This window comes from Pseudorasbora parva, chromosome 23 (assembly GCF_024679245.1).
Source record: "Pseudorasbora parva isolate DD20220531a chromosome 23, ASM2467924v1, whole genome shotgun sequence".
NCBI lineage: Eukaryota > Metazoa > Chordata > Actinopteri > Cypriniformes > Gobionidae > Pseudorasbora > Pseudorasbora parva.
This window is the reverse complement of record NC_090194.1, coordinates 20322986-20338767: the sequence shown is the minus strand read 5'-3', so window position 1 is coordinate 20338767 and position 15782 is coordinate 20322986. Positions and strand designations below refer to the sequence as shown.

The following is a 15782-nucleotide window of genomic DNA, read 5'->3' as shown; positions in this document are numbered from 1 at the left end:
TGATATTTAATTTTTAATTCAATTTGAAGCAGATTTGTTACGTGACAGTATTAATTAGTTTCTTAATATTAATAGTCTTATTAAGTTTCTTAATAGTCAAGATCAAATTATCTGCATCTCTTGCGCTGCATCAAGCAATTCCCGTAATATCAGTCATCACTCAAATTAATGCACAACGCAAATTAACTGCACAACCTGTGTAAACCTTCAATACAACTATAGAGTAATGATTCCATCACAAATAAATCTCTCAATCAAGTGACTGTGTCTATAGTATTATGCACCTTTTACTCATAATTATAATAATATTTTAAAATAAACTTTTATATTGTTATTATTATTATTATTTAAAATGATTATTGCCCCTGGATCAGTAAAAAAATTCTTGTAATAAAGTAGCAGTGGCTGGGACAGATTTTAAGTATCACCTCAAGATGCAATCTAATCCTGTTTATATGAAATAAGCTGCTCCCGAGCAGGTTTAAGCTTACGGACCTGTTGCTATGACAGCAAGTCCAGGATGAGCGTCGAAGAACCAAACAATCCGAGATCATGCCAAATCGTCCACACTCAAATCCAGCTAACTGAGGCCCCGTCCACACGGAGACGCGTTTAGCTGTTTACGTATACATTTTGTACCGTATCAGCGTTTCGTCCACACGGATCCGGCGTTTTAGAAGCATGCATCAGATATTTTTCGAAACCGGGTCCCAAAGCGGATAAATCTGAAAACGATCATCTTCCGTTTTCGTGTGTACAGCGAATCCGTATATTTTCTGAAACTGTGATGTCATCACACTACGTCCAGCACGGTGAAAGAGGTAAGGGATACAACTACGGGCACTGGGCATGCACACATCAATATTGCGTCATTTAATTAACGTATCTGCATTATTGTAAGGGTATGTTTTGGGTTGGGGGTAGGTGTAGGCATTAATAAAACACATATGTTAAGTAGCAAATGTATTTATTGTTATTTTATTGTGAGATTTTGCCTCACCTCCGACCACTGCTATACCCCTGCTAGCCACAACTCTTCTTCTCCGTTTTTAGTGTATTTCTGTGGCAGAATTACAGCGCCACACACTGGCCTGGCATGCAAACTACATCGTTTTTAGCCCGTTTTTGTAATCTCGTGTGGACGCAGATATTTCTTGAAACGAGGAAAAAAAAAAAGATCGGATTGGGAAAGCGCTGGCTTCGTGTGGACAGGGCCTGAGTTAGTGACGTACGAAGAACAGACCCCTATATTATTCCTAAAGTTATTTTCTGAAGTGGTTGTTTTTATTTGAACAGAACAATGTTTTGAGGAATTCAGAACAATTTTTAAAGCTTATTGCTTACAAATGCTTTACAAACACAACTGAAACGCTATCATACATACAACTGAAAATGTTACACTCACACACACAACTGAAACGCGCTCACACACGCACAACTGAAATGCACTCATACATACAACTGTATGAGCGCGTTTCAGTTGTGTGTGAGCGTAACATTTTCTGTTGTATGTACGTGTGGACATGGAGCACAGCATTAGGGATAATCTGATTTCTGACTATCACTGTATTAGCAAGTTGCAGTTCCCGTGATTATTATTCCCATTACGCTTTAAGATGAGTGAGCAGGTGCAACCACTTAAAGGTAAAATATGCAATCCTCTGACTAATATCAGAACTGGCCAGTTTGTGTCCGTGAGCAAATGTATTCATTAAATAACTTCGCAAACATTTAGTCTCTGAGCGATATCGGGTCCCTTGATGAACGAAGATTTGGGATACTCAGGAAAAATAATAAAACTAAAATAATGATCAGCTGTTAAGATACAAACATAACAAACTTCAAATTTGAGATGAATAAATTAAGTGCTTTTAACAGAAATGCTGAAAAGTCTTACATGCAGAAGTCCTTCGACCAGGCCGTTAGATTCCGTCCTTGGGCTAACGGATGGACCTTACACCCGAGGGTTAGTATGAAGCAGGTTTTGCTAAGAAGCTGTTCCTGAATAAAGGATTCAGATCTATCGTGTTCCTGCTTTCCCTCCAGAAGAAGTGAGTGTAGTTTGAAATGCTTCACGATGAATGCGGCTTAAGTGGGTTAGTTACATTACGGAATGCTTTCAATGTATGACGTTCTCAATATAATTGAGTAATATAAGACATTTTGAAATGCCTTGACAAATATTGGTTTATTTTGGATTTCATGAGAGCTAGACATTCCAAAAAAAGTTGGGACAGGTAGCAAAAAGAGGCCAGAAAAGTTAAATGTACATATAAGGATGCTTATACACCTGTCAGCGCCGATAAAATGTTTGCACAACGAGGACGTTCATTTGGTGAATTTGCCTCGAGTATAGTTGGTGTTGCAGATAGTAATCCCATAATATTAACAGTATTGGCAACGATATGCGTCTGTTCATTTTTTCTTGTCAAAGTTATCTGCTGAATTGACAACACACTGACGTCAGACACACGTCTGCTAACAAACCAATCAATGTTAAACTGTAGCCCACATAGATGATGACGACAGGATGCAAGTACGTCATGTAAAGTTCTTTGGTGCGCTGACATAACTGCAATGTGAAAGCAAACCAAAACTAACCAAACGTATTCAATATATCAAAACACGAACTTTGGTTTGGACCTTGGTGCGGATTTTCAGGTGTGAAAACACCCTAAGAAACGGCTGGAGGACCAGTTTGCAACTTATGTCAATTGGAAACATGATTGGGTATAAAAAGAGCCTCTCAGAGTTGCAGTGTTTCTCAGAAGTCAAGATGGGCAGAGGATCACAAATTCCCCCGATGCTGCAGCGAAAAATAGTGAAGCAATATCAGAAAGGAGTTTCTCAGAGAAAAAATGCAAAGAGTTTGAAGTTCTCATCATCTACAGTGCATAATATCATCCAAAGATTCAGAGAACCTGGAACAATCTCTGTGCATAAGCATCAAGGCCAGAAAACCACACTGGATTCCCATGATCTTCAGGCCCTTAGACGGCACTGCATCACATACACGAATGATACTGTAATGGAAATCACAACATGGACTCAGGAATACTTCCAGAAAACATTGTTGGTGAACACAACCCACCGTGCTATTCGCCGTTGCCGGCTAAAGCTCTATAGGTCAAAAAAGAAGCCATATATCTAAACATGATCCAGAAGCGCAGACGTTTTCTCTGCTCCAAGGCTCATTGGACTGTGGCAAAGTGGAAAACTGTTCTGTGGTCAGATGAATCAAGATTTGAAGTTCTTTTGGAAAACTGGGGTGCCATGTCATCCGGACTAAAGATGACAAGGACAACCATACTCTGATGGTATGGGGTTGAATGAGTGTTTGTGCCAATGGCAGCTTACACATCTGGAAAGGAACCATCAATGCTGAAAGGTATTTTCAAGTTCTAGAACAACATATACTTCCATCCAGACGTCGTCTCTTTCAGGGAAGACCTTGCATTTTCAAACATGACAATGACAGACCACCTATTGGATCAATTACAACATCATGGCTGTGTAAAAGAAGGATCCGGATACTGAAATGGCCAGCCTGCAGTCCAGATCTTTCAACTATAGAAAACATTTGGCGCTTCATAAAGAGGACAAATGGAGGACATTCATCAGCGATAAAGAAGGCCTAAGACAGTTGAGCAACTAGAAGCCTATATTAGACAAGAATGGGACAACTTGCCTATTCCGAAACTTGAGCAACTTGTCTCCTCAATCCCCAGACGTTTGCAGACTGTTATAAAAAGAAGAGGGGATGCACAGTGGTAAACATGGCCTTGTCCCAACTTTTTTGAGATGTGTCGATGCCATGAATTTTAAAATCAACTTATTTTCCCCTTAAAATTATGCATTTTCTCAGTTTAAACATGTCATGTTGTATTCTGAATAAAATATTGAAATTTGAAACTTCCACATCATTGCATTCTGTTTTTATTCACAATTTGTTCTGTGTTCCAACTTTTTTTGAATCACGTTTGTAGAAACACTAAAACACACGCTATTGCACAGAGATCATTTGTGCCCAGATACTAATTAGCCAAATTTAAGATACGTTTACCCATGAGGGTCATTATTGCAATTAGCCCAGGTGTTACAGCTTTGTTTGCATATGTGTGTATGTTGTATGCATGTGTGTAAATGTGTCTATGTACATGTTTATAGGAGAACTTAATGTTAGTGGGGTTGGTTGCTATGACTTCGGCAGTCTGTCCACAGCTCTGGGGAAGAAACTGTTCTGTAGTCTGTTAGTATGTGTTCTTGAAGTGCTCAGTCTACCTGAGGGGAGAGTGGTGAAAAAGGAGCTTCTGGGGTGTGAGGGGTCCTGCTGGATGTTTGTGGCCCGTGTGAGAAGATTGTTTGAATGGATGTCACTCAAGTTTGCAAGTGGGGAGCCGGTTATCCTTTCAGCTGTCTTCACAACCTGCTGCAGTTTTTTGTGTGTCTGTGGCAGTGTAGCTGGAATACCACACAGTACAGCAATATGTTAGAACATTTTCTATTGTGCAGCGGAAGAAACTGATCAGCAGCCTCTAGGGACCCAGCCAACACAACCATGGGGCCCAAAGGGGTTGCACATGGGCTGATACCTGGGGCCCAGCTAATTTTGTCCACAGTTTCCATGGAGGCCCCACATGGGTCAGGCCAGATTGGTTGATGATGGGTATCTTGATGGACTCATACCAGGCCTATATGGGTAACCCAGGTCGCACTCATTTGGGGCCTACATGGGTTAACCTAGATGGGTTGATGACGAGTCTCTTGATGGGCTCATACCAGGCCCATATGGGTAACCCAGGTCGCACCCTTTTGGGGCCTACATGGGTCTGCCCATATGGGTTGATGACGGGACTCAGATAGGTGTTATGTAGGGCTCTTTTGGGCCACAACCGGTATACAGATATATATGGGCTACCATATTTTCTGTTTGGGTTATTTTATAGTAAACCCCTAAATACAAACATTACTTGTATTCCACCAAATACACTAAAATGTTAAAGGTATTCAGTGAACAGAAACCAGTAGTTCATGATTTAGTTTATTATGCAAGGTTCATTTGGAATAATTTGAAAATGACTTGCTACATTTACTACTTCATAATACAAAAGTATCAAAAAGTACAGTCTAAGATAAATAAATGTATTTTACAAACAAATCAAAGAAAAACTGTGCAGCTCGACACTCCCTTGTCAGTCAGTAGTCTCCCAACGGTCCTTTGAAAAAGACCAAAAAAATTAACCATTGTGCAACTTCTTTATTACCTTTTTCACAGTCAAAGCCTTTTGGTACCCCACATCAAGTTGATCTAGATTAAAGAGCATATTGCAGGTTAGAGACTCCATTGAGTCGATGTATAGAAAAATAATGTAGGACCTAGATTTTCTTTAAAATATACTTGTAAATACGCTAATAAGGCTTTTTGAGTCGTTTTTGTGAGAAAATTTTACTTCCGCATCTAAAAATGCGCAAACCGGAAGTGACATAACGAGAGGGAGTGCAGTGACTTTCAAACATAGGCAGTTCAGACGCTGTGGAAATTATAAATGTTTATTAATACTCATATGGCAGACCACAGCCATGCAATTATGACACACAATAAGGGACAGGCCAGGATTAGACAGAACAACGATTAGAGGAGATGATTTGAATTGTTGTGTGAGGGGAAACATTGGAAAACAGAGCAGGTTAAAGAGTTGGCTCATAACATTATACGCTAACACTGTGCTCAGATTACAATACTTTGCAGATAATTATCATGTATCAGGCAATCACAAAGCTATTGGTCATCTAGGAGTATTGATACCAATAACAGAAACTAATAATAAGTTCAGACCATCTAGATTAAGTCACACTCGCCGTCCACATTAGATGTTAAAGCCGGGCGCGGCCCGTAACGTTACACGGTGCTGTTTTCGCGTGGACATTGTGGATGCTTGTATGCCAGTGGCTCGCAGCATGTGAGGAAAAACAAGACGAGCCGAGCACGTTTCTCGCACCTCCCTATCATACAATATTTTTTAAACATTCAAATTCAAAAAATTCGGGAGTCGGCTCGATTTTCACCAGCATGGCTGTCCCCTATTGCCAAATCATGCACAACAATGTCACAGACTAGATCTACGAGTATTATTATGCTATAGCTTAGTTGCTGCAACCATAAAGTGCATTTTTACACACACACACACACACACACACGCGCACACACACACACACACACACACACACACACACACACACAAGTAATGTTTTCTATCTAAAGCTAGCAGCAAAATTGAGTATCTGTTTTAAGTCTCCAGTCTCTGTTTAACGCAAACGCTTGTTTGTGTGTTCGCCGGATCGCCTCAGTTACGGTGCTCAGTTCACGCGGTTTCTCCGAGCTGATCGTCTGACGGATCCGTGACCGACCGTCACACTCCGCCGCGGCCGAGCCACAGACAGTATAACATGTTATTGTGATCCTTTATTCACTCATTCTGTGTTATGGGTTTATTTTGTGCCGATTCACCGTCGATAGTGTGAGGATGTATGACGTTTTGAGTATGTATTTGAGTGAAGAATGTACGTATGGCTTGAATAACATACATTATCAGCACATAATTCCTGACTTTTTTTTTAAAGTGTGAGACTATGCATTTGTGTTTATGTAGCCAGCATACTTTGTATCAATGTTGAAAATGATTCATGTAAAAACAATAACCAAGAAGCATTGCGTGTGAGTGTTTAATCTTTTAATATTATCCTTTAACTACACGAGTATTGCAATGTTAAACTCCATCATATTGCTGATAATCAGGTGTAAAGTGAACATACACACACCACCGCGTGTGTCAAAGCAGATGCAGAAGTGAAGTCCCGTCTCTTCACCTGCACAAAATGCCACAGTGCAGCTTTTCTAACTTTCTAAAATTTTCCATGACAATGATAAATGTAAATAGAAAAACTACCGCAAATACCAACCTATTCTGCACTGAGCCAACGCAGAGCTTGGCAGACGACTCCCTCTCGTGACGTAATATGACGCGATGTTGAAACAGCCAACGAAACGGCCACTTTATCTGCTAAATTTGTGCTCTTATGTCTTTTAAAAACATTTAAAATCCTGCATTACCTTTTCATATGGCATTTTCATACAAGGTTATATGTGTATCTCAATTTTTTTTTAACCTGCAATATGCTCTTTAAATGCTCAGCAGGGTCAGACAAAAACAGATGGCGAAGAAACAACACACTAACTGCCAAATAATTTAGACTTAAGGTGAATAATTAAGTGTGAAACCATCAGAAATCCTTTAATCTCCAGCACCACAATTTTCCAGAACTGCAACCAACCTGGAGTCTCCAGAAGTCCAATGTGTCAGGATCTTAGAAACTTCAGTTAAAGAATCCTAAAAAAAATGACCCACTTAATAAGAATCACAAGCAGATATGTTGTAAAATAGTTATGGTTTCAAACCTGTCTTGGAGTAACCCCAGCCTTGCAGATTTTGTATGTCTCCCTATATCTGACACACCCATTTCAGGTTTGAGTTGTGTGTATGACACAACAGTAGCTAGGTAGACCGAGTACAGTTGGTACACTTTTTGCTTTTTCAGTTACCACACCAAAACTAAGGGCTGAAAAGAAGTGATTTCTTCATATGACATTCCTTTAATTGTCTACTTAAATATTAATATCCATAAGTAGGTCATATTTCCCACAATTAGCTCATAAACACAAGCAGCTTTTTCGTTCCAACTGTACCCATGTCGGGTACAGTTGAAACAGTACCCGAGTACAGTTGAGACACCCATCCGTAATGCAGTAAAACTGCCTAACCAATTCATTGAATTTGTAAAATACCTTTAAAAATGAGAATTCAACAGTTTTTATTTCCATTCAGTATTTTATTTCATTATTTGTTTAGTTAAAAGTAGTTAATTAGTAAAACATTGAACAGTATTTAACAATAGTATTCAACAATATTTAATTTCAGTTTAGCATTTAATAGCAGGCTAACAGTAAAACACATTGAACAATTGCAAACAATCAAATGCAAACAATAACATATTAAACATAATAACAATAAACATAATAAATAAAACATAATAAAGATAGCCCAATAAACCAAAACAAAGGTATTTCAGTCACCTAGGCTATGCAATCACTCATGGTCACCTGTCACTTACAGTGGTGGCAAATGTAATGTTGGCTGTCATCAATGCATTCAACATGCGACCACATGCCACAGATGGAGCAAGATATCTAATGCTCCCCTGGCCGGGATTTGGAAAACCATTCCCCACAGACAAGACATTGAGTGTCCTCTGTGTTTTGCTTTTTTTGCTTTTTCCCATCCTCTTTTTGTTGCAATACAATTTTTCTTTTGACTGCTTGGGCACACTTTTTTTTTTCCTCTTCAAGGAGATTCTTTATGGGTGTGTCAGTGAGTATGTCACTGGCCCTTGTCCTCCGCCGTTGGCCACTGGCCTTTCGGGGACCAGCTTTGGGGTATGGCCTTATAGTCTCAGGCAAGAATTCTGGAACTTGCTCCTGCTGAACATCAAACAGACATACATGTATGAATATTTTTCTTTTATAAATTTGTTTGGCATAAACTAGAAGTTAAATAAATTAATTTATCTTACTTCAGTGGTGATTTCCTCCTCTTGTAAAGAAAGAGAAACTAAAGTGAGAGTAAATTCCTCTAAACCCTCTGAGTTAAGGGTCACTATTGGCATAGGAATATCCAGGGATGGGACAGGATACTGTGTAGCAGTGGATGGCCCAGGGAGAGATGGAGGTGCAGCAGTGGATGGCCCAGGGAGAGATGGAGGTGCAGCAGTGGATGGCCCAGGGAGAGATGGAGGCGCAGCAGTGGATGGCCCAGGGAGAGATGGAACCGGAGGGGGTCTGTCAGTCACTGATGCTGGGAGAAAGTTGACTTCACTGAAGATGTTCTTGTTGTATGGCCAGATCCCAGTGCACTGAAATCCTTTCTTGACATTCTGAGGTGATGCTGCCAGGAGCAAGATTTTTTCGACCATCTCTGGTAGGTCATAGATGGTGATTGTTGTTCCAGGATGCCTCCGGTGCCACTTGTCCATCTCACTGTTTAGGTGTTTCTTTAGTGGCCCATAAACAGTTCTATCCAGTGGTTGCAGTTGGTGGGTGCAGTGTGGAGGGAAAGACAATAGAACCATGCCATTTGCTCGACAGAAATTGACAGCTGCAATTGATACGTGAGAGGAGTGGTTGTCCAACAGGAGCAAAACTTTGTTGTCTTCTGTTGCCCTGGTATACTGAACAAAATGCTGGAGGAAGACAACAAAGTCCTGCTCCTGCATCCAGCCACTACCATTGGCTGTGCCAATTGAGCCCTCTGGACCACCTCTGATGAAATGTGGGAGATACTTTTTCCTTGGAAATACGCAATGGGGGGGGGGGGGGGGGGGGGGTTATGTTACCCAGGGCATTTCCTGCCAAGGCCATGGTAACAAGGACCCCCCTCTCTGCAGATGTTACACTCCCAACTCTTCTCTCTCCCTTAGTTGCAACAATTCGTGCAGGATTCTGGACTGTTGTTAGGCCGGTCTCATCCATATTCCAAATGTCTTTGGCTGTGAATCCATCCCTCGACAGAACTGTGGCTAGCTTATCGAAGAATGTTGCCACATTTGTGGGATTGAAACTGGTGGCCCTGCTTAAACTTGTGGCCTGAGGCCTCCTAATGGAAAGGTGTTGGTGCCTTCTCATGAAATTTGAGAACCAGCTCTCACTTGCCATGCCATTTTTAGCCCACATTGCTGGAAAGGACAACCCATAAAAACTGGCTAATTCAAAAGCCAATTTGCGTATCTGAAACAATAAAAATAAATGAAAAATGCAGTTGCACTAGTATAATTAAAGTAGTTTCATTTTATGATTTAATAATTTCATATTTGACCTAGAAGTTTAAGACAGTAATAGTTTATTTAACAGTGCATTTAAATGCATAATTTCTCTTTGTGTCTTTGTATGTGTATGTTATGTGTCTTGCTGGCTCATTTCAGTATTAACATTGTGCTTAACCTGAACTTTTCCTATTGATGGTTTAACTTTTACTCTCCAGTGTATTCCTACCTCTTTTGGGGGGAGCCCAAAGTATAAAGCTGCTGCTTTCCTCACGTAAGAAACTAGTTTGATTTCTTGATCAGCAGTAAAAACTGCATTGCAGCCCTTAAACCCGACTGAGGGCATCAAACTTGAGCCCTGCTCAATAAGATCTCTTCTTTTCTTTACATATCGGGCCAGGGAGGCAACAGGAATGCTTAACTCCTGTGCTGCACTCCTAATTGACCTCCCTTCCTCGACACTTTTTGAGGCCCTCTCTAAAAGATCTGCAGCAACTCCCCTATCCGTACTCCTAACTCTGAAGCGGGGCATCCTGCAACAGGCATAGCACACACATAAACAAAACTCTACAGATATATTTTGTCTTGTTTCTAGTCCAAAAATCTAGCAGTTCTTAAATCAAGAAATATTTACTAGACAAGTACAAATTGTCTTGTTTTTGGAAAAAAATAATTAAGATAATTGGCAGATTATTTTGCTTATTTTAAGCAAAAACTAATAAAATAAATAAATAACAAAAAAGACAATGATTTTTACTTTTTACTTCTTACTTTAATTATTAATATTATTTTTATCTTTTTATGTTTGGACTTGAAACAAGACAAAAATAATAAGAAAAGCATTTTTTTGCAGTGTATCAACTGTACCCATTTACCACCTTGCATATCTTACAACATGCCCTTATATCCTTATGTCCTTCATGTCAGAAAATATGTCAATTAGGACTACACAGTTCAAATATCACAAACATCAAAATCTGTTTTAATTTGCTTTGTACATTGTCTAAATATGACTATTATGAATGCGATCTTACATCGTGCAACTAAACTGCATGTGCCGCAATAGGATTCTAGTGCGGGTACAATTGATACGCTGCGTCTCAACTGTACCCCGCTGACCACCGCGCGCATTTCCCCTGATTTTACGATGGCCTTGCTTGACACACAGTCATGCAATATGCCAGTTTTCAGAGCACAGATTAAGATTTACGAAAATGTAAGTTAACTTTAACAGTCATGTAAGGATGAGAAGCTATTCAATGTGGAAGGGATGTGGTGAAATGAAAAACTTACCTTAGAAAAAAAACTTTCACAGATATCTTCGGACTGGAGAAGCGCACGGACTTCAAATTTCCCACGATCAAAGAGGACGCTAATACGCATGTGCGAAGCAAATATGACAGATCAGACTTGTTGCGCACGCAAGTTATTTGAGGTGTCTCAAATGTACCCCTGTACCAACTGTACTCGGTCTACCCCAGCTCATGAGTTGAATCAGGTGTGATAGATGAGGAAGACATACAAAATTATATAATTAATTATAAAGTGGGACTCAGTATTTCCAAATCCTTCTAAAGACATTACAAATTATTTGGAATAGTACTTCAAAGCAGTGGTTTTCAAAACTGTCCTGGAGGCACCCCAGCTCTGCATAGCGTATTTTGTAGGCTATGTCTCCCTTATCAGACACACCAATTTATTTGTTGCAGTAACGAGCTGATGATTTGAATCAGGTGTGATATTACCCAGCTGGCATTCAACTGACATTAAACGTTTAAATGTAGTTGAAATAATGTCAGTTTATGAAAAAACATTGTTTCAACGTCAAAACAACGTTGAACACCAAATAGTTGAATTGGTGTTGTTAACTCACTAAGAATTCAACATAGAAATATCAACAAGTTTTGAGTTGTACGTCAAATCAACATTATTTTTACAACCATGACTTTTAAAAATTTTGTTGAAATATCTTAGTAGAAAAATAACGTTGGAACAACGTCCAAACAATGCTGATCAATTAACTGTTGAAAAAGAGTTGATACATGAATAATGATACAACGTTGAAATATCAACTCTGAATTAAACGTTTGTTGAGCACTTTCTACATCTTATGGCTTACTTTGACAGCAAGTCCGATTGATCATTTTGGTTAGTCATTCCATACAAGAACAATATATGCAGTGGCGGCTGGTGAAAATATTATATGTGGAGCTGTTTGTGTGGGGGTCTGGGGATATACATTTCCCCTATACAATTTTAAATTTTGTAGATGTGATTTCCTGCATTCTGGTGCATTTTAATTTTTATATATTAAGTTGTATATATTAAGTTAATTTTTATATTAAGTGGTCTCTTAATTTTTCTTCCAGAGCTATATATATATCCTACTATATCCTACACAGCTCTGGAAAAAAAATTAACAGACCGCTTAAAATTAAAAAAATAACACACAAACATACACACACACACACACACACACACACATATATATATATATATATAGACACACATATGGACGGACACACACACCACACACACACACACACACACGAATACAAGATGTATGGCTTGATTGGAGGACGGCGACTGTCCATCACACAAAGGCCAATAGGCTCTGACGGTTCCACACAACACTGCTTGCGCGTGCGCGAAGTGGGTCTGTGTCGTCATCGTCAGCCTCGCAGGTTCTGACCGGTTCTGACCTGGACCGATTCGACTGAATTTGGGCATAACAGCTCAGACGGTAAGCAAAGTTTTTGAAGTCACATTTTATAACTAGAAAATTGCTAAATAAATGTTGTGTGTGTCTGACTCTGGTCCATATACGTATTGTGTTAATTAATTATATGGGCAGACTAACGTAGTTTAACCGCGAACCGGAGTTAGTGCTAGCTAAACCGTCAAACGCCGTTCTTATCTGTGTGTGTGTAGACGTATGGGCAGACTAGTTTAACCGCGAACCGGAGTTAGTGCTAGCTAACCGCAGGGTTGCCAACTTTTAAGTTCAGGTTGGAGTGAGATTTTTTGGGGGCCGGGGGGGGGGGGGGGGGGAGCTTTTGATCTTGATTCAGTATCAGTTTATATCTAGTATATATACTGTACATAATAATATGTTTGTTTTAGCACTAGTTTAAACATTTTTTGGGTCAAATTATATGTGCCATTCCTTAATATTCACTTGTGAGTGCTTATATAAGTATCATTATTCATTAAAAAGATTAGGATGCAAGTTATTTAAGTTTTGAAATTTCACATTTAAAGAAATCTAGTGTTTGATCATCATATCTAAATATTTATTAGAATGCAAAGACTGCAATATATTTTTGAGCAACTAGATTAGATACATGTATATTTATTAAAGAGCCATAAGGCACCTAATGGCATTACAAATAAACATTAATATTTTTTAGCCACAAAATGACTCTAATTTGCCTCTTTGAATTGGAATTCTCTATTTTAATATTAATTACTACACTAATTGTAATATAAATTTTAGAAGAAATACAAATATTAGAAGAAAAATATTTTAAGTGGTCATTTATTGAAAATAATTGTTGCACAAATAGTATTTAGTACCAAAAGATCTCCTCAAAATATTCAATAAATATAATTTAATGAGTATGAGTGTGACCTATTAGTAAGGAATACCTGAGGGCTAAATACAAGAATAACATTAATGTTAACAATGTTGAATCTCTATAACTCTCCATAATAAAACGATCCTGTAAATATGGCTGACTTAATAATCAATAAACACTAACACTATGCTGTACTGTTTACCAAAACTTGCAGCAAACATCTATATGGTGAAACTGTTGTGTATTCGCTTAAGCCATTTTAATGCATTGGCAGAGCGCTAGAAGTATTGAGCGCTCATGGGCCACGTGACCAGCGCTCATGGGCCACGTGACCAGCGCGCACCGCAGGGAGACGAGAGCATGCAACTCCGCTTTTCAACGCCTCTGGCTTTAACATTATGCCACATTAGCGCCAAAACGCTATTTATTGTTTGAATTTCATTAAAACACATTAAAAAAAATTAAAGCTTATAGCTTTGTTTAATATCAAAAGCAGGTTTGGCAATTTGGCGTGAGATTGAGTTGGGCGGAGTGAGAGCGTGAGACAGAGCCTGAAAGCGTGAGAATCACGCCAGATGCGTGAGAGTTGGCAACCCTGTAACCGTCAAACGCCGTTCTTATCTGTGTGTGTGTAGACGTATGGGCAGACTAGTTTAACCGCGAACCGCCGTTAAGTGTAACGTTACGGGCAGACTAGTTTACCTGCGTTAAGTCCGTCGTTCCACCGGCGTGTATGTGTGTATGCTCCATGAAGCTAACGTTATACATATTAGATCAGTTTGAATGTTTTTGTCTTGTACTACCGTTACCCACTCAGGGAGAGGCATAACAATATCTATACATCTTTAGCACGTCACATTCTTCTTTCTTCTTTTTTCCAGAGATTTGGACCTGAAAGTCTCCTTTAACGTTAAGTTGTCCCCATACCTAACCCAACCATCTATTTGAATCTGAAAGTAACTAACCCTTAACTTTTTTTTGTTACATTTTTGTAAAATTTAAATACAGGTTTATGTGGAAGACTTTTTATATATAAAATGTATATAATAATTTCTGATCAAATCATTGCATTTATGTTTGAATGATTCGTTTTTGACTTGAAACAGTTGCATATTAAACTTAAATTTAGCTTATCCTTCCTATTTTGTTGGTTTTGGGGGGCGTGTTAGAGTGGGATTCTGTAGGTGGTCCTCAGAAAAAAATTGGAAGATAAAGTGGTCCTTGGGCTGAAAAAGTTTGAGAAACACTGTGTTAAATTGATAGTAAAGGAGATTTATATTATTTGAAAATGTTTTTATTTTGAATAAATGCAGTTCTTTTAAACCTTTTATTCATCAAATATATTAAGCAGCAGAACTGTTTCCAACACTCATAATAAATCAGAATATTAGAATGATTGCTGAAGGATCATGTGACGGTGAAGGAATGATCCTGAAAATTCAGCTTTTCACAGAAATAAATTGTAATTTAACATATAATAAATTGAAAACCAAATATTTAAATTGTAATAAGATCACAATATTACATTTTTTTCTGTATTTTTGATCAAATAAATGCAGGCTTGATGAGCAGAAGAAACTTCTTTCAAAAACATTACACATAGTAATGTGTCCAAACTTTTATATATATATAAATAAAATACTCCATTCTGGGCTCTAGACTAACTTCTCTACCTGCAGCAAGGGTTACTACCAACTGCCTTTTGTTGCTCGCTCAAGCACATGATTATCAATGACCTTGCATGTTGATCAATACTAATTGATATACTTTGATCATTGGCAATGCCACAAAAGTTGATATTTGCTAAATATTTTAATTTGAGAGAGTAGTGTTTGCTAATACTGATCTGTTTTTTTTTGTTTTTCTCATCAGATGCGGTCTTGAGCTTAAAGCCAATGAAAGTAGACGAATACATGGCCAAAGACTTGAAATATGCACCTGAGAGGACTGGTGGCGGTAGCAGAAAGAAGTAACAAGAAAGGAAGACTTAACCAGCTGTGTTTAATGTTGCCCAATGTTTGGGCCGTTTTTTTTAAAGGTTAAAAAAAGCTAGTTCACCAAAAATGAAAATTCTGTCATTTACTCCTCACCCTAATGTCGTTCCAGACCCGTAAGACCTCCATCTTCAGAACACAGTTTAAGATATTTTATATTTACTCCGAGCTTTCTGTCCCTCCATTGAAAATGTATGTACGGTATACTGTCCATGTCCAGAAGGACCAGAAAGTTAATAACATCATCAAAGTAGTCCATATGTGACATCAGTGGGTTGGATAGAATTTTTGCAATGAAAGCAATGAAAATACATTTTGGTCCAAAAATAACAACAAA

At 38.6% G+C, this 15782-nt stretch overlaps 1 long non-coding RNA gene across 1 annotated transcript; it reads left to right on the top strand.

Annotated features, from left to right (window-relative positions):
* The first annotated feature begins 12567 nt into the window (after positions 1 to 12567).
* Positions 12568 to 15513, top strand: LOC137062950 (uncharacterized). Its single transcript, XR_010901316.1, has 3 exons — positions 12568 to 12616; positions 14333 to 14407; positions 15324 to 15513. It is a non-coding gene; the product is annotated as an uncharacterized lncRNA (long non-coding RNA).
* The last annotated feature ends 269 nt before the right edge of the window (positions 15514 to 15782 follow it).